Source organism: Coregonus lavaretus (assembly GCF_964263955.1).
Source record: "Coregonus lavaretus genome assembly, chromosome: 22".
Taxonomy (NCBI): Eukaryota; Metazoa; Chordata; class Actinopteri; order Salmoniformes; family Salmonidae; genus Coregonus; species Coregonus lavaretus.
Window position 1 is genome coordinate 24,012,167 of NC_140009.1, and position 18,513 is coordinate 24,030,679.

Sequence of the window (18,513 nt, forward strand, 5' to 3'; positions counted from 1 at the left end):
GAGAGAGAGGGGAGAGGGAGAGCGAGGAGAGATAGAGAGAGAGAGAGAGAGAGAGAGAGAGAGAGAGAGAGAGAGAGAGAGAGAGAGAGAGAGAGAGTGGGGAGAGGAGAGCGAGGAGAAGAGAGAGAGAGAGAGATATATATATATAGAGAGAGAGAGAGAGAGAGAGAGAGAGAGAGATTGTGTTTGGTGGTGGTAATACGGTACAGATTGGGACAGAGTACAGCAGTAAAAGATAGGGCAGGTAATGGTATGGTACTGTACTCACCGAGGTCTTCTGACACTGGATGCTGGTGCTGTTGAAGCGCAGGGCGGTGACGCTGTAGGTGGCTCCCTGGATGTGGAAGATACACTCGTAGTTCCTCTGTCCAGACTGGGGCTGGGGTAGGTTCTTAGCCAGCAGGGGTGATGGGCTTCATCACCCCCACAGGGATGTAGATCTGGGTGGATGGCAGGATCTGGGGACACTCCTGGGGAACAGGGAAAGAGACCATGGTTAGCCCTCTATTCTGTAAGCAGGTAAAACTAAGGAAATGGCAGACTGGATATTTACTGGACTTGACAAGTAAGTATAGCATTGCTTGTATAATGTCGATATAGGATTAGTGATTTTGAAAGTGGTCTTGATGCACAGTGTGTGAGCTTTTAAGCACAGAGTGATACAAAATGTACAGACATATCCAACTGTGAGGAAGACAAGAGGAATGCAGTATTTATAATTGTATTGTTTATAATTGTATAAAGCCATGTAATGGGCCTAATTGCTCTGAGAAACTGGCATATTTCTGTGGGGGGGGGCAAAGTGATTAGCGACCACAGAGTTTGTTGCCATGCCAATGGATTAGCGAGACAAAACAAAATGAAGCCATTCAAGTGTTAATGCCATTGAAAGGTTTTGACAGGGCTGTGTTAGTGGGTACGGACGCCAACAGGGTCTGGGCCAAAAAGCCAGTCCAGTCCAGACGATCAGTGGGAAGAGCAGCAAGTGCTGTCTCGTCTCCTCTCTTGGCCCTGACTCCTCTCTGCCCAACTCGAGGGCACTGGAGAGGACAGGAGCAAAGCAGCGGGCAACTAAAGAAATACATCAACTAACGGAAGATGGGCCACCACAGACACATTTGTCATGTGTCCCGCTCGCTGGCAAAAGTTGGCTGAGGAAAAATGTGTTTGTTGATTTTAGACGTCACCCTCTCCCACACAAGATTTAGCAACAGGCTGTAAAGAAAAAATATTACTACTCCAAACAGTTACATAGCAAATACATTAACAGTACCATGCTAATGTGAGTGAATGAAATGTGTTGTTTCTCTTTCTATTCAAATGAGTCAATGCCAATAAGCTAGACAAACAAGCCAGACAGCAGACAACCTTGGTCAGTAGGAAGAGTCAAAGGGCCAAGCCTAAATTAAAAAAGATGTCATGAATCTGTACCTTAAGCCAAAACTATTCCAATATCAACATTTGTAGACGTTTGAGGAATTTCAAACATAATATGATTGCTATTTTAATTCTCAGTTCTAGCGAATGACTCCAGGTCTGGTAGACCAGTGTCTAGTATACTCTATACTGAGGACTGTGAATATCATTCCTGTGTGTGTGAGTGAAGCTTCTTATCATAAGTTGGGCTGTGTAAACAGACTCCTTCTCAGAAGCTAACACAGGTCTCTGTGACACCAGGCAGCCAGGCGCTTCCATTGGGCTGCAGATTTAATTGCCTGCGGCTGCAGTCTTGTTATTAAACTGTGTTCCACCACAGCTCTCCTCCTCTCTTCTCCCGTTCTCTCCTCCTCTCCTCTTTTCTCCTCTCTTCTCCTACCTTCTCCCCTCCCCTACTCACCTCTCCTCTCCTCTCGCCTCCTTTCCTCTGCTCCTCTCCTCTTCTCTCCTGCTCTCCTTTCCTCTCCTCTTTTCTCCTCTCCTCTCTTCTCCTATCCTCTCCCCTCCCCTACTCTCCTCTCACCACCACCAACTCCTCTTCTCCGCTGAATAAATATATGATTATGCAAGAATCTGGACAGATCTGTCTTTGTCTTCAATTACTATGTATTAGACAATGGAAGACTCTTGCTAGCTAAGCTAGAAGTAATGTATAGGATTCACCTCAAGACAATAGGGAGCTATTAGCCAATAGCTGAAGACTATCCTTAACTACTGAGGATAAGGAACTCTGAGGTCCATATTACTTTGAATAAACAGTGTTGAGTACGGTAATATTCTGTGATGGCAATAATCCCAAAATATTCATGGAAACTTTGGTCTCTTTAATCATTATTAGCTGAACATCGTCTCCCTGGTCTGCAGGCTCATTTGTAAATCAGTTTGTGCTTTGCTAAACCAGCGTTAAATTAAGTGCAGGTAATGACTTGAAATTGCAATTTGAATCGTAAAGACAGCAGGCCAAAAAAATCATTGGACGTAATGGAATTGGGTGATACCTATTCTCCTCCCGATAGGCACAAAACCAAATAGCGAAACAAGAATAATGGGGCTTGTGAATGAATCCCCAATTCTAAAGCGGCAGCGAGAGAGGATTATCAATTCCAGAGGGGCTGCGCTGAGTCTGAACGAGACGTTGTGCTGGTGGCCAGGCAGCCATTTGCTTTAGTATTCAGTGCACACAGGTGGGGAACAGACAAGCGTAAACAACACGCTTAATGAACTCCCTCCAGCCTCTGATAGGGACTGTGTGTGTGTGTATCTGTGTGTCTGTGTGTGTGTGTCTGTGTGTGTGTGTGTGTGGATGTGTGTGTGTGTGTGCACACATTCATGTGTTTATCAGTCTGTCTCTAGGACAAAGAAGTCAAACAGTCCTCCCACCCAACCAGTGGTGTAACGCTGCTATCGCTCACTATCTGGGTCTGACAGACCACAGCCTCCTTCTATGGTATGTACAACACGTGTCTCTGGTCAGACAGTGCAGAGACAAAGACAGACAGATTGTCCTCAGTCTGGACTACACACTGGTCCCACCTGTGCCAACACACGGCCCGCCCGCCTGCAGCAGAAACCCCAGAGGCCTGGTGCATTGGCATGGATTGGAGGGTCGTAGACACAAAGAGTGCTGGATCAGCACTGCGGGCCAAGCCAGAACCACATCCTGCAGCTCTCAGCACCCAGCCCAGCCAAATCCAATCATCAACCATCAGCCAGAGCCAGGAGACGAAGACCCGCCACGTTCAGAGGGGAACTGATGATGAACACAAGTTGAGGGCAAGAGAGAGAGAGACAATCCATTGATGAACAAAAAGTGGTGAAGAAAAAATAGTAACTATTTCATTACCAGTCCTGACAGGTGTCAAAACAGAGTTGAAAGTGCGTATCAGATTGCACTCTTGCGGAATACAATGGAACAATGGTTTACCAAGGGGATTCCTTTGAAGTGGTTTCTCTCTTTTCTTTTTTCACTCCTTTATTTCCTTTGAAATGACAGAGTGAGAGAAAGAAAAATAGAGAGAGAGAGAGGCTTGTGTGAGCTGGGGCTCCAGGTTAGGTTAGCTGCTCTCAATGCTCTCTCCCCCTCTCTCTCCCTCTCTCCCCATCTCCCCCTTTTTTCCTCCTCTCCCCCTCTCTCCCCCTCTTCCCCTGTTCCCCCTCTTTCCCTCATCCCCCTCTCTCCCCTGGTGCTGGGAGTCAGACAGAGGTGAGACACGGCCCTGGGAGACACACAGCCGTTTATTAAGGTGGGAATGAGAGTCAGGAGGAGAGTCAGGGGTTCACCAAAGGGGAGAGTGTTTGGCTGATTATTTGTGTTACCATCCATCCCTTGGGGGAAAGACAAGGCTGGATCTCTGGGAGAGAGAGAGAGAGGCAGAGCTTACAGCTGTCTCTGCTCCAAAACCACAATCTAACCCTGGGGTTGGGAGTCAGAGAGCTGCAGAGAAACCTGTCTTGAGGGCAAACAGGAAGAAAGCATAAGGAGTTGGCCAGCAGCAGATAAAGATGAGTGGGTTTTCTAACTCCAGACTCATCTCGACTTCTCCCATATCCTCCTCTTAGCGCTAGCCTGGCCCTGGCAGCTCTGTATGGCATGCTAGTCTCCATGGTGTTTGTTTTACTGAAACGCAGCCTCCAGCCATGCCCCCTCTGGCAACAGATTTCTGTTAGCATTTGATTTTCCCCTCCCAGAAAGCTGTGCAACACTGCCGAGGTGGCAGTCTGAGAACATTAAGCAGGGCTCACATAACAAACAGCAGAACGAGAGAGAGAGAGAGAGAGAGAGAGAGAGAGAGAGAGAGAGGAGAGAGAGAGAGAGAGAGAGAGAGAGAGAGAGAGAGAGAGAGAGAGAGAGAGAGAGAGAGAGAGAGAGAGAGAGCAAGGAAGAGAGAGGGAGACTGCTGCAACAGGGATGAACTATGATTCTTCTAAAAACACTAGCAGAGGGAGAGGGTAGGGTTTGTAGGCCATGGAGAGAGAGGAACGAGGGTCTTCCTAGTTTCTCATGCAGATGATTTCTCATTGATCTCCCATTGGCCCTGCTTGACCCTACAGTAATGAGGTGATGTCATCATGGGATGCTGACGTGTTCTCTGTGGGGCGCTGGCTTCTGGCTGCTGGCTGTGACCTCTTGGGCCTCCTCCTCCTCCAGGTCCCCTGATCAATCCCAATCCACCATGAAGAATGGGGTGTCACTGCTGGCGACAAGGGGGTTTGATAGATGAGTATCTTTGTGATTGACAGAAGGGTGTGCGGTGGGGCGAGGCGGGGCGAGTAGAGAGTTGCCGAGCGCCCTTATGGATTACCGATACAGCCCAGTGAACTGGCCCCCTAGCAAGGAGCAGGACCCACATCCACAAGCGCAACGCACACCGACCGGACACACAGAGGGGCATGACAGAGAAAGAGGAAGTGCTAAAAAGGGCTCTGATATGATGACTACATCTCCCGAGGGAGACACGGACGGAGAGATGCTGAATAATATGATCTCACTTTGCTGGGTTTGCTAGGTTTCATGCGAGCCAATACACGTCCCTATAGATCTCTCCTAAGAATACTGTGCAGACAGGTCAAGGGGGCCAGTGAGCAGCATATCATATCCATCAAGCCCTCTCAGTGATTTCAGGCCTGTCGGCCGCTCCGTGCCGAATCCAATAATTCCCCGCTGGCCTCTTGATTTGGACAGAGCTGAGCTGTTTGAGCCAAACACAATGGAGCTCTGGGCTTTGTTTTATCAGAGATGGTCCTGTCTGTTTCTGTCACACTGTATCTAGGCTGTATGCAGAGACATTAATAAATGTGATAAGCAACACTTTGCAAATCGATGGAGACTTTCACAACCAACTCCCAGGGGTGTGTGTTACTGTAGGTACACCAGATCAACACACAGAGTGCTATTCATACCTGATGCTAGGAAACACTGAGCTCAGACAATTGATATTGGGTTGTGTTTAGGACCATAAGATAACATTGCAACAAACAACAACTATTTACAGGTATATGTCTGTATAGAACTATATTATGTAACTATGTAATTATATTACTATGACAAAAGTTGTAAAGAGTAACACTCGTTGGGTTGTATGAATTAAGTTCCCAAGGTCTAGTCCTGTGGTGAGACACAGTGTTAGAACTGTGCTTGATAAGACACCATGAGGCTCTCAGAAAAGCTCAGCGGTTAAATGAAAGGGACTTTGAACCATGAAAAGGCTTTTGGAGTGTCCGCCCACTCTTGGGCCCTCCTGTGATGGAGAACGGAGAGTAGGGAGATGAAATATGCACGGTCAAAAACTCCTGGGAGAAATCTGCTATGGAGTCACAGATACTGACCACTTCGCTAAAAATACTTTATCTCAGTTTATAGAATTAATAATATTGTACAAACTGTACAAAGAACAAGCTTTGCACCAAACATGAAACATGATCACTGATCACGTATTATGCTGATGCTGCAAGGGGAGTTCTAGAGTCAGTACTTTCTCTGAAGGGGAGAAGTAGGACAGCAGCATTAGATGAGTAGGAATTATTCAAGAGAAAATAAAGGAAGTGGAGCTGGCCCAGATGGTGTCATTGGACCAAACCCCACATGAAGAAGCCTTCACCAGGATCTCAACTCCTCTATGTAAAATTCATCCTCAGCATCCATTAGGAGGACAGACGTTGAGGCATCTGGAAATGAAGATTGAATACACTTTGAATAATTAAAGCAGGTGCAGATCAGTGGCAGGCTTGGATCCATGAGCGGGAGGCAGCGCCAGGGAGAACCAGATATAGAACCATTATAATCCACATGATAATTCACATTTCCTGTTGCTGCAGGATTATTTTTCTGCTGTAGCAAACTGGCTCAAATGAAGATCCTACATCTGTAACACACGTATGTTGAAATAATTTAAATATCGCGAACAGAATTTGTGTTATAAGCAGTTTTAAGAGGTCATGTCATTTTTCATTCACCACCAGTACTTCACCACCAGTACTTCACCATCAGTACTTCACCACCAGTCAGCCTGCCCAGCTGATGATGTCCCATCGAAACTACACCTAAACTATATCGAAACTAATTTAACACATACGTATATTAATAGAATTAGCCTAAAGACAAGATTAAATTCACAATAGTCTGATGGGTGACAATATTATCAATTGTCCGATTTTATATGAAGAGATCGGTGCAGCTTGAGGCAGGAAAACGGAGTGCCAAAAAGTCACTTATTCAAATCCTCCAACAGAGTCACATGCACATGATTTCTGTATAATATCAGAAAGAGCAGTTTCTAAAACACTTACCTTTGCCAAATAACTCTCAAAATTGAAGAGGTGAGCTCTATTTCAAAATATGGCTTTTTCTAAGAATAACCGCTGTTCCATGCATGTGAGCAAGTGGAAGCATATCATTTAGCTCAGGCTACTAAGCAAAGACTGGTAACAAAATAAAATGTGCTATTCTGTCTTTTGAAAGACATTTTCTTATTTCCATACTGTTTCTTAAGACCTGCCAAAACAAAATTATAAAGGATTTCTTTGTGATCGATTTAACACTTTAATTGTGGTGTTTTTTGTGTTTTTTGTTTTTACATATAGCCTACAGTAACATAAACTAATGAAAATGTTATTATGTTGTATTATATTTTTTTCTTCATGTTCACCTTCATAAACACAACCAAATGATTATTTTTCCAATAGCATATGACATTTATTTATTAGACTGTTAGAATGTTGACCTCCAAAAGACGCGTCATTGGCTTGAAGTAGGGTCCCTCCAGGCCCAGCATTTCTAGTGTTAATGGTACAGCCTCAGATGTTTGTCCCATTCTGTAAGGCTGGCTGCAGTAGTGGTGGAGTTGGCTGGTCTGTTCTGAGTAGTGACACTGGGGATGGAGAAAGCCAAAGTTGAGCAGGGCTGAGAGTTGGAGCTTGTGCTCTTTGGCAGGTCTTCTCCTCCCTTGCTTGTTTACAGTCTGTTTACTGTAGCGCTACTGCATCTTACCAAGATGCTGTTGGGCGCACGTCCTCTAGTGTGTATGTATTTGTGTGTGTGTGTGTGTGTGTGTGTGTGTGTGTGTGTTTGTGTGCATGCATGTGTGTACTCACAGGAGAAATGCTTTCACAACACCAGAGAGACGAGAGAGGGCGGAGGAAAAAAAACACCTGACAGCCACATGAGACAGACTGTAAATTCGAGGGAAGGAAGGAATTATGCTTGGCAGACGGGGAGGAGAGAGAGGTGGCACTGAGGATGCCTGTCTAAATGCATGAATACAGAAATTAGGACTAGAAGAGGATCCGAGTGAGGAGTAGCTTTTACTTTCCAGGTTTTACCATGAATACATACTTCATCAGACATATAGCCACAAATACATAATCGATTTTATTTAAATCTATGACAACCGGTATTAACTGGTGTTAACCAAAGCAAGCCTAGTGTGTAATATCTTAATCTAAGGAAGTACACTAGGCCTATGTTTCACCCTCCAGAGCAGTAAATGTGGGTGACAGGAGGAGAACAGAGATACACATTACCTCCCTCTGGTGTTTTGATGCTTCTTGTAATAATCAGCTAATAAAGACTAATCTCCATCTCCATGTTTACATCTGTACAGCCAAAGCTGCTCTAATGGTTATGAATTGGACAAGGAAAAGTAGCAGAAGTGTTTTATTCCCCCAGTGGGTGACATAATTTACACTGAGTGTACAAAACATTAGGAACACCTGCTCTTTCCATGACATAGACTGACCAGGTGAAAGCTATGATCCCTTATTGATGTCACTTGTTAAATCCACTTCAATCAGTGTAGATGAAGGGGAGGAGACAGGTTAAAGAAGGATTTTTAAGTCTTGAGACAATTGAGACATGGATTGTGTATGTGTGCCATTCAGAAGGTGAATTGGCAAGGCGGGTACAACTCAATATTAGGATGGTGTTCCTAATGTTTTGTACACTCAGTGTATAGTTACTGCATGTAGGGAACTCCATAAGGACTCATTGTTTGATCATGTTTTGGGTATAGCCCTTCTATCAGGGATTTGATTCTTTGACTAAGCCCAGTTCTGTAACGAGTCCATCACATTGTTGGAGACTGGCTGCAAACAGACAGACAGCCGCTACTTCTACCAGACCAACAGACCCTACCCACAACCACTGTCCATGACAACCCTGCACAGCGGAACAAATTTGTTTGTTTCAATGTTTGTTTGTTTATTCATTTATCCTGATGGGTTTCTCAAGTGTGGCTTACTCTAGCAATTTTCTGCCTGGTCGGATTTAATGTGCTCCTTTGTTTATCGGCTGTCAGGCAGATGTTGATTGATATACATTTGATTTGCTAATGTTACTCATTACATTGGGGGACTTAGTTACGATGCTGGTGGACACACAACTATGAGAAATGTATTTTGGCATATCAATGGGCATACAGATACTGTAAAAGTTGAGTGTGACTTGGCGAAAGAGTGATAACACAATAAATCTCTATGACTTATTTACACATTATTTCAAATGTTGCGTCATTTTCCTTCCCATCCAAAATGCCTACTCCATTGAAACCCGTTGTTTTATATACATTTTGGGTTCAATTGTATTATCGACTATGGTGCACAAAGAGTCCATCAAAAGAAAGGATAAATGGTGGCCTTGGCATTGTGCAACATAAAATAATGGCATCTGTGTGTAACAAGCCTATTGATACGGACTATTCATGTTACCATGGTAACCTATGCACCAAAATGAGAAAATATCAGTGCTGGGAGTATAGTGTATGTGAGTGGTTTGGTTGGATTACAGCTTAGCTCAGGGGGAAGAACAGGCTGTCTGACTGATGGCATTTAGTCCACCATTTTGACCATCACTATGACACCACGAAACCTCATTGTATGTGTCGCCTCTCACCTCTCCCCTATTTTCTCTATTCTCTGCCCTTTCTTCACACACCTTTTCCCAAAAATACAGCCCCCCACAGCCCGGCCCCTCCACCACCCTGTATGAATGCATGCCAAATTGTCTTTCCTGAGACTAGACACTTAGCCACGTTTATAGACGCAGCTTTGCAGGGAGAGAGAGCATTGGTTTTACAGAAACAGAACAGAATGTTAATCCATGTAATTTCCTTTTAGAGGTAAGAGAGTGAGAGAGTGAGAGAGTGAGAGAGAGAGAGAGAGAGAGAGAGAGAGAGAGAGAGAGAGAGAGAGAGAGAGAGAGAGAGAGAGAGAGAGAGAGAGAGAGAGAGAGAGAGAGAGAGAGAGAGAGAGAGAGAGAGAGAAAGAGAGTGAGAGAGAGAGAGAAAGAGAAAGAGAGTGGGAGAGAGAGTGGGAGAGAGAGAAAGAGAGAGAGAAAGAGAGAGAGAGAGAGAGAGAAAGAGACAGAGAGAAAGAGAGAGAGAGAGAGCATCTGTAGTGCTGTGAGCGGCGACGCCTGCAGCTACGCTGCAGAGATAAAAGCTGCGGTCCGTAATTGGATTGAGGTAGGATACCTCATGGCCAATTAATATCATAAATAAACCGCAATGTAACCCAGACGCATGGGAAAGGTGTTCTGCCATGGAAGAGATAAGGAACCTACTCTGCTCACAGCCAAGACAAACACATGTATACATCAGGCACATTCAGAGACGCTCGCAGCACTGAACAGCAGAACACAGCGTCTGAACAGATAGCTCAGGGTTTCACGTCCCCCGAGGTCACTCGACATGGCTGTAAATGTGAATTTACACTTTTAAGTAGGTGATTGTCACAGGGATCAGTGGGTTTGGAGATTAAGGTTTGAAGGAATTTGTTTGTTTGTTACAGTTGACTGAGTTTGTGATTTTATTGTACATTTCGTACAGTGTGTGTGTGTGTGTGTGTGTGTGTGTGTGTGTGTGTGTGTGTGTATGTGTATGTGTGTGTGTGTGTGTGTGTGTGTGTGTGTGTGTGTTTGTGTGTGTGTGTGTGTGTGTGTGTGTGTGATGGAGGGCTGTGTTCTGCCAGTAAACAGTTCACTCTTGTACAGCACCACAGAGCGTGCACTTGGCATTCCACGGTTGGGCCGAAAGAGAGAGAGAGAGAGAGGGAGAGAAGGAGAAAGAGAGAGAGAGAGAGAGGGAGAGAGATAGAAGGAGAGAGAGAGAGAGAGAGAGAGAGAGAGAGAGAGAGAGAGAGAGAGAGAGAGAGAGAGAGATTGGGTTTGGTGGTGGTAATACGGTACAGAGAGAGAGACAGCAGAGCAGCGGATGAGATTGATATTGGCTTTCATGCAAATGTAACATTTGGAAATGTAGAACACAATACAATTTGCATAGTCATTCACCCTGGCCTGTTTATAAGTGCATAAATCCAGGGCTGGTTTTATTTAAACAGCTGCTGCTTTACCACTCATAGCATCTGAGGCCCAGGCATGGTGGCACGACAATACCAAGAGCCCAGCTGGGGACTACTGGATATCAACCAGCACGTGCATCACTCTCATCAACAGGAGGAGGAGTGTGTGTGTGCGTGCCTGCATGTGCGTGCCTGTATTTCTGTATGACAGGTTTCACAGTGTGTGAGTGGGTATGACACTGACTGGCGTCATCAATTTAATGTGTTACTGAAGAGATGGTTGTTACACAGGGAGACAGTGTGCAGTATTTTGGGACAGTGGGGATCTCTCACCTCTGACACATTGACACGGCCCTCCTGGAAGGAACAGTCGTTGGCGTTCTGAGTGCACATGTGGCGGTATTTACACCAGTGGCAGGGGAATGAGCCATTGACACATGACAGACACCTGCAAACGGAGAGACAGAGAGATAGAATGAGTCACTGCAGAGAATCTAAAACAATTCAACAGAACACAAACACATTTATCGACTGTTTAAATGGCTGTCCTTGCCTAACAACCTCATCTCAGTCTCACATCTTAATTTTCTGACCAATATTAATATCTATCTCCATGTTGAAGAGGCAGGTTGAATGAGAGGTAGGTAGAAATGAAAGAGGTAGAGATAAAAGGCTGATCAAGATGAGTGACTGTCAACTATTCATCCTATCAACAGCTACTGAGAGACAGAGAGTAAAGAAGATGGGGACAGAAAGACAGACCCAAAGGCAGGGGGAAAACAGGTAGAACATTGGTGAGATTAAAAGAGGACTGAGAGGAGAAAGGAGGGTGGCCTTATAGCTAGGTCATTAATCAGAGTGGCATATAGCCTGGCGGTTAGAGCGTTGGGCCAATGACTGAAAGTTTGCTAGTTCGAAACCCCAAGCCGACAAGGTGGAACAGCTGTCTATGTGCCCTTGAGCAAGGCATTTAAGACTAATTGCTCCAGGGTTGCTGTTGATAATGGCACTAGTGAATAATACACACTAGTGAAATAGGACTAATATAAGCACCCACCAAATTAATTAATCACTTAATCCATCACTCTCCTGATCATATGTGTGACACCATGGTCTAGAGGGATTTAAATAAAAGACATAGGTTTCCACTGGTCACAAATACACACACACTGAACACACACGGTGCATTGGTTTGGTTAAAACTAAGAGCTACCGCAATAAAAGATATTGATTGGCTGTACGTGAAACACAACATGATTTGAATTATATTAATTTCACTCTCACAAAAAATTGTAAGAATGATCAGTCTCTTTCGAATCACTACAAAAAAACACTTCAGGGTAGCCTCTTAACACTGGTATACAAACTCATCAGGATCAATTCTGCTGGTGATTTGTCCAATTAAGTAATTTAACAATCATTTAGAAGCAACACTAGAATACAACACAGCCCTCCAGGACACGAGTAGATGCTTAATGAAACATTTAAATCAGTTAATTGATCAATCAGCCTCTAGAATAGATGTCCAGAATCAACCCTGCTTCTGAGGCTGGCTGTTCCATCCTCCATCCTAAACACTAGGGTAGACCAAGGTGAAAACCTGATTCAACTCCATTTTTGCCCTGTACTTAAAGGTCATCTACCTCAAACTTTTAAAGTCACTTCAGTAGAGTAATTATCTTACTTCAGGAAGAATGTGTCAGTGTGTCAAAAATTTTTTGGGATTATTGGACTTTGAACAGAGCAGAACAGAACAGAGCAGAACACAGCAGAACAGAGCAAAGTTTTACTCTTCCAGTTGCCATGTCTCCAACGGACAGTAAAATAAACATAGAGAGGAAAATGGCTCGAGCGATATACTCCTCCTTCCTATTCAACATGTTCAAAGGCTTACATTCAAATAAGCTGCAAGGCCCAGATAAGCCTGTTTTTCTCCAAACTCCTTTTTCCTTAGTTCAGAAAGCGTAAATGAACATGGATTACCAGCAGCCTCAACAAGGTTGGTATAGCTACAGGAGAGTAAAATAGCGGATAAAATAAAATACATGCATTAGTTTGACTCCACTCCGCTTCGCCCCACATAAACACATTGATTTTTCAAAAATCTTTATGAGTTATACAAAGCCATTTAACTTGCCTCCTACTCCCATATTCCAGTGACAGAATGAGGCATGTGTAGCAGAGCTCCACACTACTATAATGAGCAGGACCCACTAGCATCCTAGCTCTACGGGATAAAGTCTATAACCGATTCCTGTATGTGTGTTACTATGGGGAGGAAGAGAGAGAGAGAGAGAGAGAGAGAGAGAGAGAGCGACAGCGAGGGTGGATTTGTGCTACGCTAACAGCCTGCTATTTGTTTGCTTCTGAGGGGTATTACCTTCTAGTCTCCAGACATCTGGGTCTATCGATCCCAGCTAGATGCAGACAGAGAAGGGGGGCAATGCCCTTTGAACCCTGCTGATTCTTAGCGCCACACTGGGAGATGTGCATGTGCTACAGCAGGAAATCAAAGCCTCTGCAGTGCTCTGGGGCTGCTACTGCAAACTAGTAAATGTTTCTTGTCTGCTAATCAGACCACCCAAGACCATACATTGATACTTAATCAAATATAGAATAGATGTATTTAAGTATGCATACAGTACTCACTGTTTCCATTGTAAAAAATATACTTCATATCGGTATCAGTAAACAGACAGATACATTGATATAATGATCCTATTTAATTAAAGCTTTCCTTGTTTCTGCTTAAATTACAAACATGCTTTATTGTTGCTATAGTGCCTATTCAGGAGCTGGGTGAATAAACACTCAGAGGCTGTTTCCTTTGTTCTGCCTGGTTCAGCAGGAAAGGTAGAGGTAGATGAGAGAAGAGGTAGAGGAGAGGTACTCAGTCCCGCCAGGTGGAGTGGCACCATGCCTGGCCTATCACTCACCCTCTGCTGTCTGGAAATATCACACCTGAACCTGGGCAATAACAAACTCATCTTCCCACCTCTACCTCCAATCTAACAACTCAGAACATCTATCAGGTCTATCACTATTTATCTGTTCTCTATTTGTTCTTATCCTAACACCTATAGTATGATCTGTGATAGATAGATACTGTATGTTCAGAACAAAGTGAATGTTAGATTGAAAAGACAATTGGGATCATTGAAGTGAGAGTGGATACCACAAAATAATACCTCTTCCTCCCATCTAAACCATTCTTTAGATTGATAGAATGTTATCAGAATGTTGTAGCCCAATGTTCTTGTCCTGTTACAACAGTGAAGTGTCTCCAGGTGGTCAAGCAGCACCAGGCCAGTAGCTGGCAGTATTGGGGAGTAGTGAACTACATGTAGTTCAACTAGTAATTTAACTACATTTTGCAGTAGCTTGGTAGTAGTTGAACTAAATTCAAATCTTGGTAGTGTTTTCAGTAGTTCATTACCTTTTTGCCATATAGTGGTGTAGCTAACTACTGGAACTACACACTACTTTAAAAAATGTAAAAGTATATTATGAGGGAAGTAGGCAATCATTTCCTTTCTTTTTCAGCATCAGACCAGCCTAATTCTTGTGTTTAATAGGCTAAATTACACATTCTGTTAACATATGACCCCAAAGTGATCTGTTCTTGCAATTTGTAGTCTATGATATTTCAGATTTACAGTTTGGATGTAGTGAATTACTTTTTCAAAAGAACTTCAGTGGTCCTCTGTAGCTCAGCTGGTAGAGCACGGTGCTTGTAACGCCAAGGTAGTGGGTTTGATCCCCGGGACCACCCATACACAAAAAAAATGTATGCACGCATGACTGTAAGTCGCTTTGGATAAAAGCGTCTGCTAAATGGCATATTATTATAATTAGACTGTATTTTACAAAAGGGTAGGTTTAGTGTAGCTTAATTTCTTACTGTGAAGCAACTGGTAGCTTGGTAAACTATATTTTCAGAGAAGCTTCCCCAACACTGGTAGCAGGGAGATGCGGTGAACACCCACCCTGTCTACGAGAGCCTGTCTCAGGGCTCTCTGTCTTCCATGAGTGAGCCTTTTCAAGGGCTCTGAATCCTACATGCATTTCATCATTCTTTTTATATTCTAATAGGCATTGTGGTTTGGCTGAGGCGCTAACCTTTTAGCTCTGTGGACACATTATTCCCAACACAATGGGCACAATCCATCTCTCCTTCACTTGTTTTCACCCCCCTCTCCCTCTTTTCCTCCGCGCTCCTCTCATTAAAAATACATTCGGTCCCTCACACGCTCAATTAAACTATTCCGGCAGTCTTTTTAATGCAAAACTCTAATATTGTTACTGTGTATGTAAATAGCTGGCGGGAAAATTTGCCTTGCCAAGTAAAGTGCCCCCCCCCCCGCCCACCATGCCCGTCACCTCTGAGGAAAGCTCTTTATTGCCCAGCAGCCCCGTTGGCACACCCGGCCCACTGGCAGCCTACACACGCTGGGGTCAGGGTCAGAGGTCAGGAGGGGAGTAGGTCAGGGGGTCAGGGGGTCACGTGGGTTCTGTGTGGCTGACAAGGCTGGGCTGTTAAAACTAGACTGTAGTGTACTGTAATGTCCTGATGGAGTGTGTTGCATACAGCACATCAAAGACCTCACTATGCCTGCTTATTCAATGAGAGAGGCATGGTGGGAGTGCTTAACCAGCCCTCATGCACATACACACGCACACACACACACACACACACACACACACACACACACACGTGGTAGACAGCGCACACCCACACATACATAGGTCCATATATAATCACAAATCCTCTACGTTCAAAGACGATGATACAAGCCTTGATAAGAGGTCCAGGTGAACACTTTACATACGCTCTCCATTATGTCCAGCTCTAATGGGGCGCCAGGGCAGCTAATTAGCAGAATATTGCTATGCTAATGTATGGAGCTCACAGAGCAGGGGCGAGGAAAAAAATATGTTTGATAAATAAGAGCAGAGAGGAACATCTGGACCAGAAGGAGAAAGGACCAACAGGAAAGAAGAGAGAAAAGGAGAGCATGAAAGGAAGAGATGGGTAGCATGTCAGGGTAGGGGAGAGTTAGAGGGGAGGAGATGGGTAGCATGTCAGGGTAGGGGAGAGTTAGAGGGGAGGAGATGGGTAGCATGTCAGGGTAGGGGAGAGTTAGAGGGGAGGAGATGGGTAGCATGTCAGGGTAGGGGAGAGTTAGAGGGGAGGAGATGGAGAGAATGAAGGGGGTAGGGGAGAGTTAGAGGGGAGGAGATGGAGAGAATGAGGGGGGTAGGGGAGAGTTAGAGGGGAGGAGATGGAGAGAATGAGGGGGGTAGGGGAGAGTTAGAGGGGAGGAGATGGAGAGAATGAAGGGGGGTAGGGGAGAGTTAGAGGGGAGGAGATGGAGAAGAGATATAGGGGAAAGAGGATGAGAGAGAAAGCGAGAGAATGGGGAAGGATGGCTAGAGAGGAAGAGGGAGAGATTAAATATATAATAATGGAGTGGGAAATGATAAGGGTGAGAGGGGAGATGGGGGTCTTTGGACCATATCTATATGTTTAGTGAAAGGCAGAGCAAGGGATGGTGGGATACAGTGGCTTGTGAAAGTATTCACCCCCTCTTAGGGTATGTCTCTATAAGCTTGGCACATCTAGCCACTGGGATTTTTGCCCATTCTTCAAGGCAAGACTGCTCCAGCTCCTTCAAGTTGTATGGGTTCCGCTGGTGTACAGCAATCTTTAAGTCATACCACAGATTCTCAATTGGATTGAGGTCTGGGCTTTGACTAGGCCATTCCAAGACATTTAAATGTTTCCCCTTAAACCACTCGAGTGTTGCTTTAGCAGTATGCTTAGGGTCATTGTCCTGCTGGAAGGTGAACCGTCCCAGCCTCAAATCTCTGGAAGACTGAAACAGGTTTCCCTCAAGAATTTCCCTGTATTTAGCGCCATCCATCATTCCTTCAATTCTGACCAGTTTCCCAGTCCCTGCCGATGAAAAACATCCCCACAGCATGATGCTGCCACCACCATGCTTCACTGTGGGGATGGTGTTCTCGGTGTGATGAGAGGTGTTGCGTTTGCGCCAGACATAGCATTTTCCTTGATGGCCAAAAAGCTCAATTTTAGTCTCATCTGACCAGAGTACCTACTTCCATATGTTTGGGGAGTCTCCCACATGCCTTTTGGCAAACACCAAATGTGTTTGCTTATTTTTTTCTTTAAGCAATGGCTTTTTTTCTGGCCACTCTTCCGTAAAACCCAGCTCTGTGGAGTGTACGGCTTAAAGTGGTCCTATGGACAGATACTCCAATCTCCGCTTCAGGGTTATCTTTGGTCTCTTTGTTGCCTCTCTGATTAATGCCCTCCTTGCCTGGTCCGTGAGTTTTGGTGGGCGGCCCTCTCTTGGCAGGTTTGTTGTGGTGCCATATTCTTTCCATTTTTTTATAATGGATTTAATGGTGTTCCGTGGGATGTTCAATATTTCTGATATTTTTTTATAACCCAACCCTGATCTGTACTTCTCCACAACTTTGTCCCTGACCTGTTTGGAGAGCTCCTTGGTCTTCATGGTGCCGCTTGCTTGGTGGTGCCCCTTGCTTAGTGGTGTTGCAGACACTGGAGCCTTTCAGAACAGGTGTATATATACTGAGATCATGTGACAGATCATGTGACACTTAGATTGCACACAGGTTGTCACGACTTCCGCCGAGGCTGCCTTCCCTCCTTGTTCGGGCAGGTTTCGGCGTTCAAGTCACCCGCTTACTAGCTACTGCTGCTCCCATTCTCATCACTCCACTTGTCTTGTCTTGTCAATCACACACACCTGGTGCTCATCCCCTAATTAGTCTGTGTATAAGTGTTCCCTCTGTGGTGTAACTGAGTCAGGTTTGTAGGCCTTTGTAGGTATATATACTGAGACACATGTGCACACAGGTGGACTTTATTTAACTAATTATGTGACTTCTGAAGGTAATTGGTTGCACCATATCTTATTTAGGGGCTTCATAGCAAAGGGGGTGAATTTTTTGTTATTTTTTTCATTTCACTTCACCAATTTGGACTATTTTGTGTATGTCCATTACATGAAATCCAAATAAAAATCAATTTAAATTACAGGTTGTAGTGCAACAAAATAGGAAAAATGCCAAGGGGGATGAATACTTTTGCAAGGCACTGTAGATACAGGGGCTAAAGGAACATAACTCAGTGTAGTAAAACATGATCAATGACATCAGAGGAGCACCAAATTATTAAGAAAATGACATTAAGGGTCTGGTCTCATCAGCAGTAACAAGCACTGCAGAGCAGAGAGGAGAGGGTGTCTTTCTCTCTCTCTCGTTCTCTATTTCTCGCTCCTCTTTCTCTATCTCTCTTTCTCTCTCTCTCACACACACACACACACACACACACACACAGAATGACGTAAAACAGAACTTACGATTGGTGCACACTGCAGTTGTAGAAGACAAAGTCCACACTGGCAAACTTCTTCCCTGTCTCCTTAGACTTCAGATACAGCTTCACAGTACGCTTGTCCCCTAGAAAGATTTACAGTCATATACAGCTTCTAGGGCTGGGGGATATGGCCAAAATATCTTTCACAATATTTTTCACATTGTTGACGGTATGACCATATTTGATGGTATTTTATGTTTTTGATTTATAAAAGTTCTAAATATGCTTTATGAGTAGTTCATGACCCTACGGTGGCAACACATACATTATAAGTGATTTCAATGGGGCTTTCTCCATTCTGATTGTTTCATACTGTTCAATCTAACGTCAAACAAAAATCATTTTCGGCATTTTCATCA

The 18,513-nt window shown here is 44.4% G+C and overlaps 1 pseudogene across 1 annotated transcript in view; it reads right to left on the minus strand.

The window, feature by feature from the left end:
• LOC311149892 (plexin-A1-like) overlaps positions 1 to 18,513 on the minus strand; it is a 197,961-nt pseudogene that overhangs the window by 53,978 nt on the left and 125,470 nt on the right. The window contains exons 7-9 of the transcript in view: positions 18,138 to 18,237; positions 11,062 to 11,176; positions 269 to 470 (exon numbers count right to left, since the gene is read on the minus strand). The product of the transcript in view is annotated as a plexin-A1-like (transcript). The remainder of the gene's footprint in view (positions 1 to 268; positions 471 to 11,061; positions 11,177 to 18,137; positions 18,238 to 18,513) is intronic.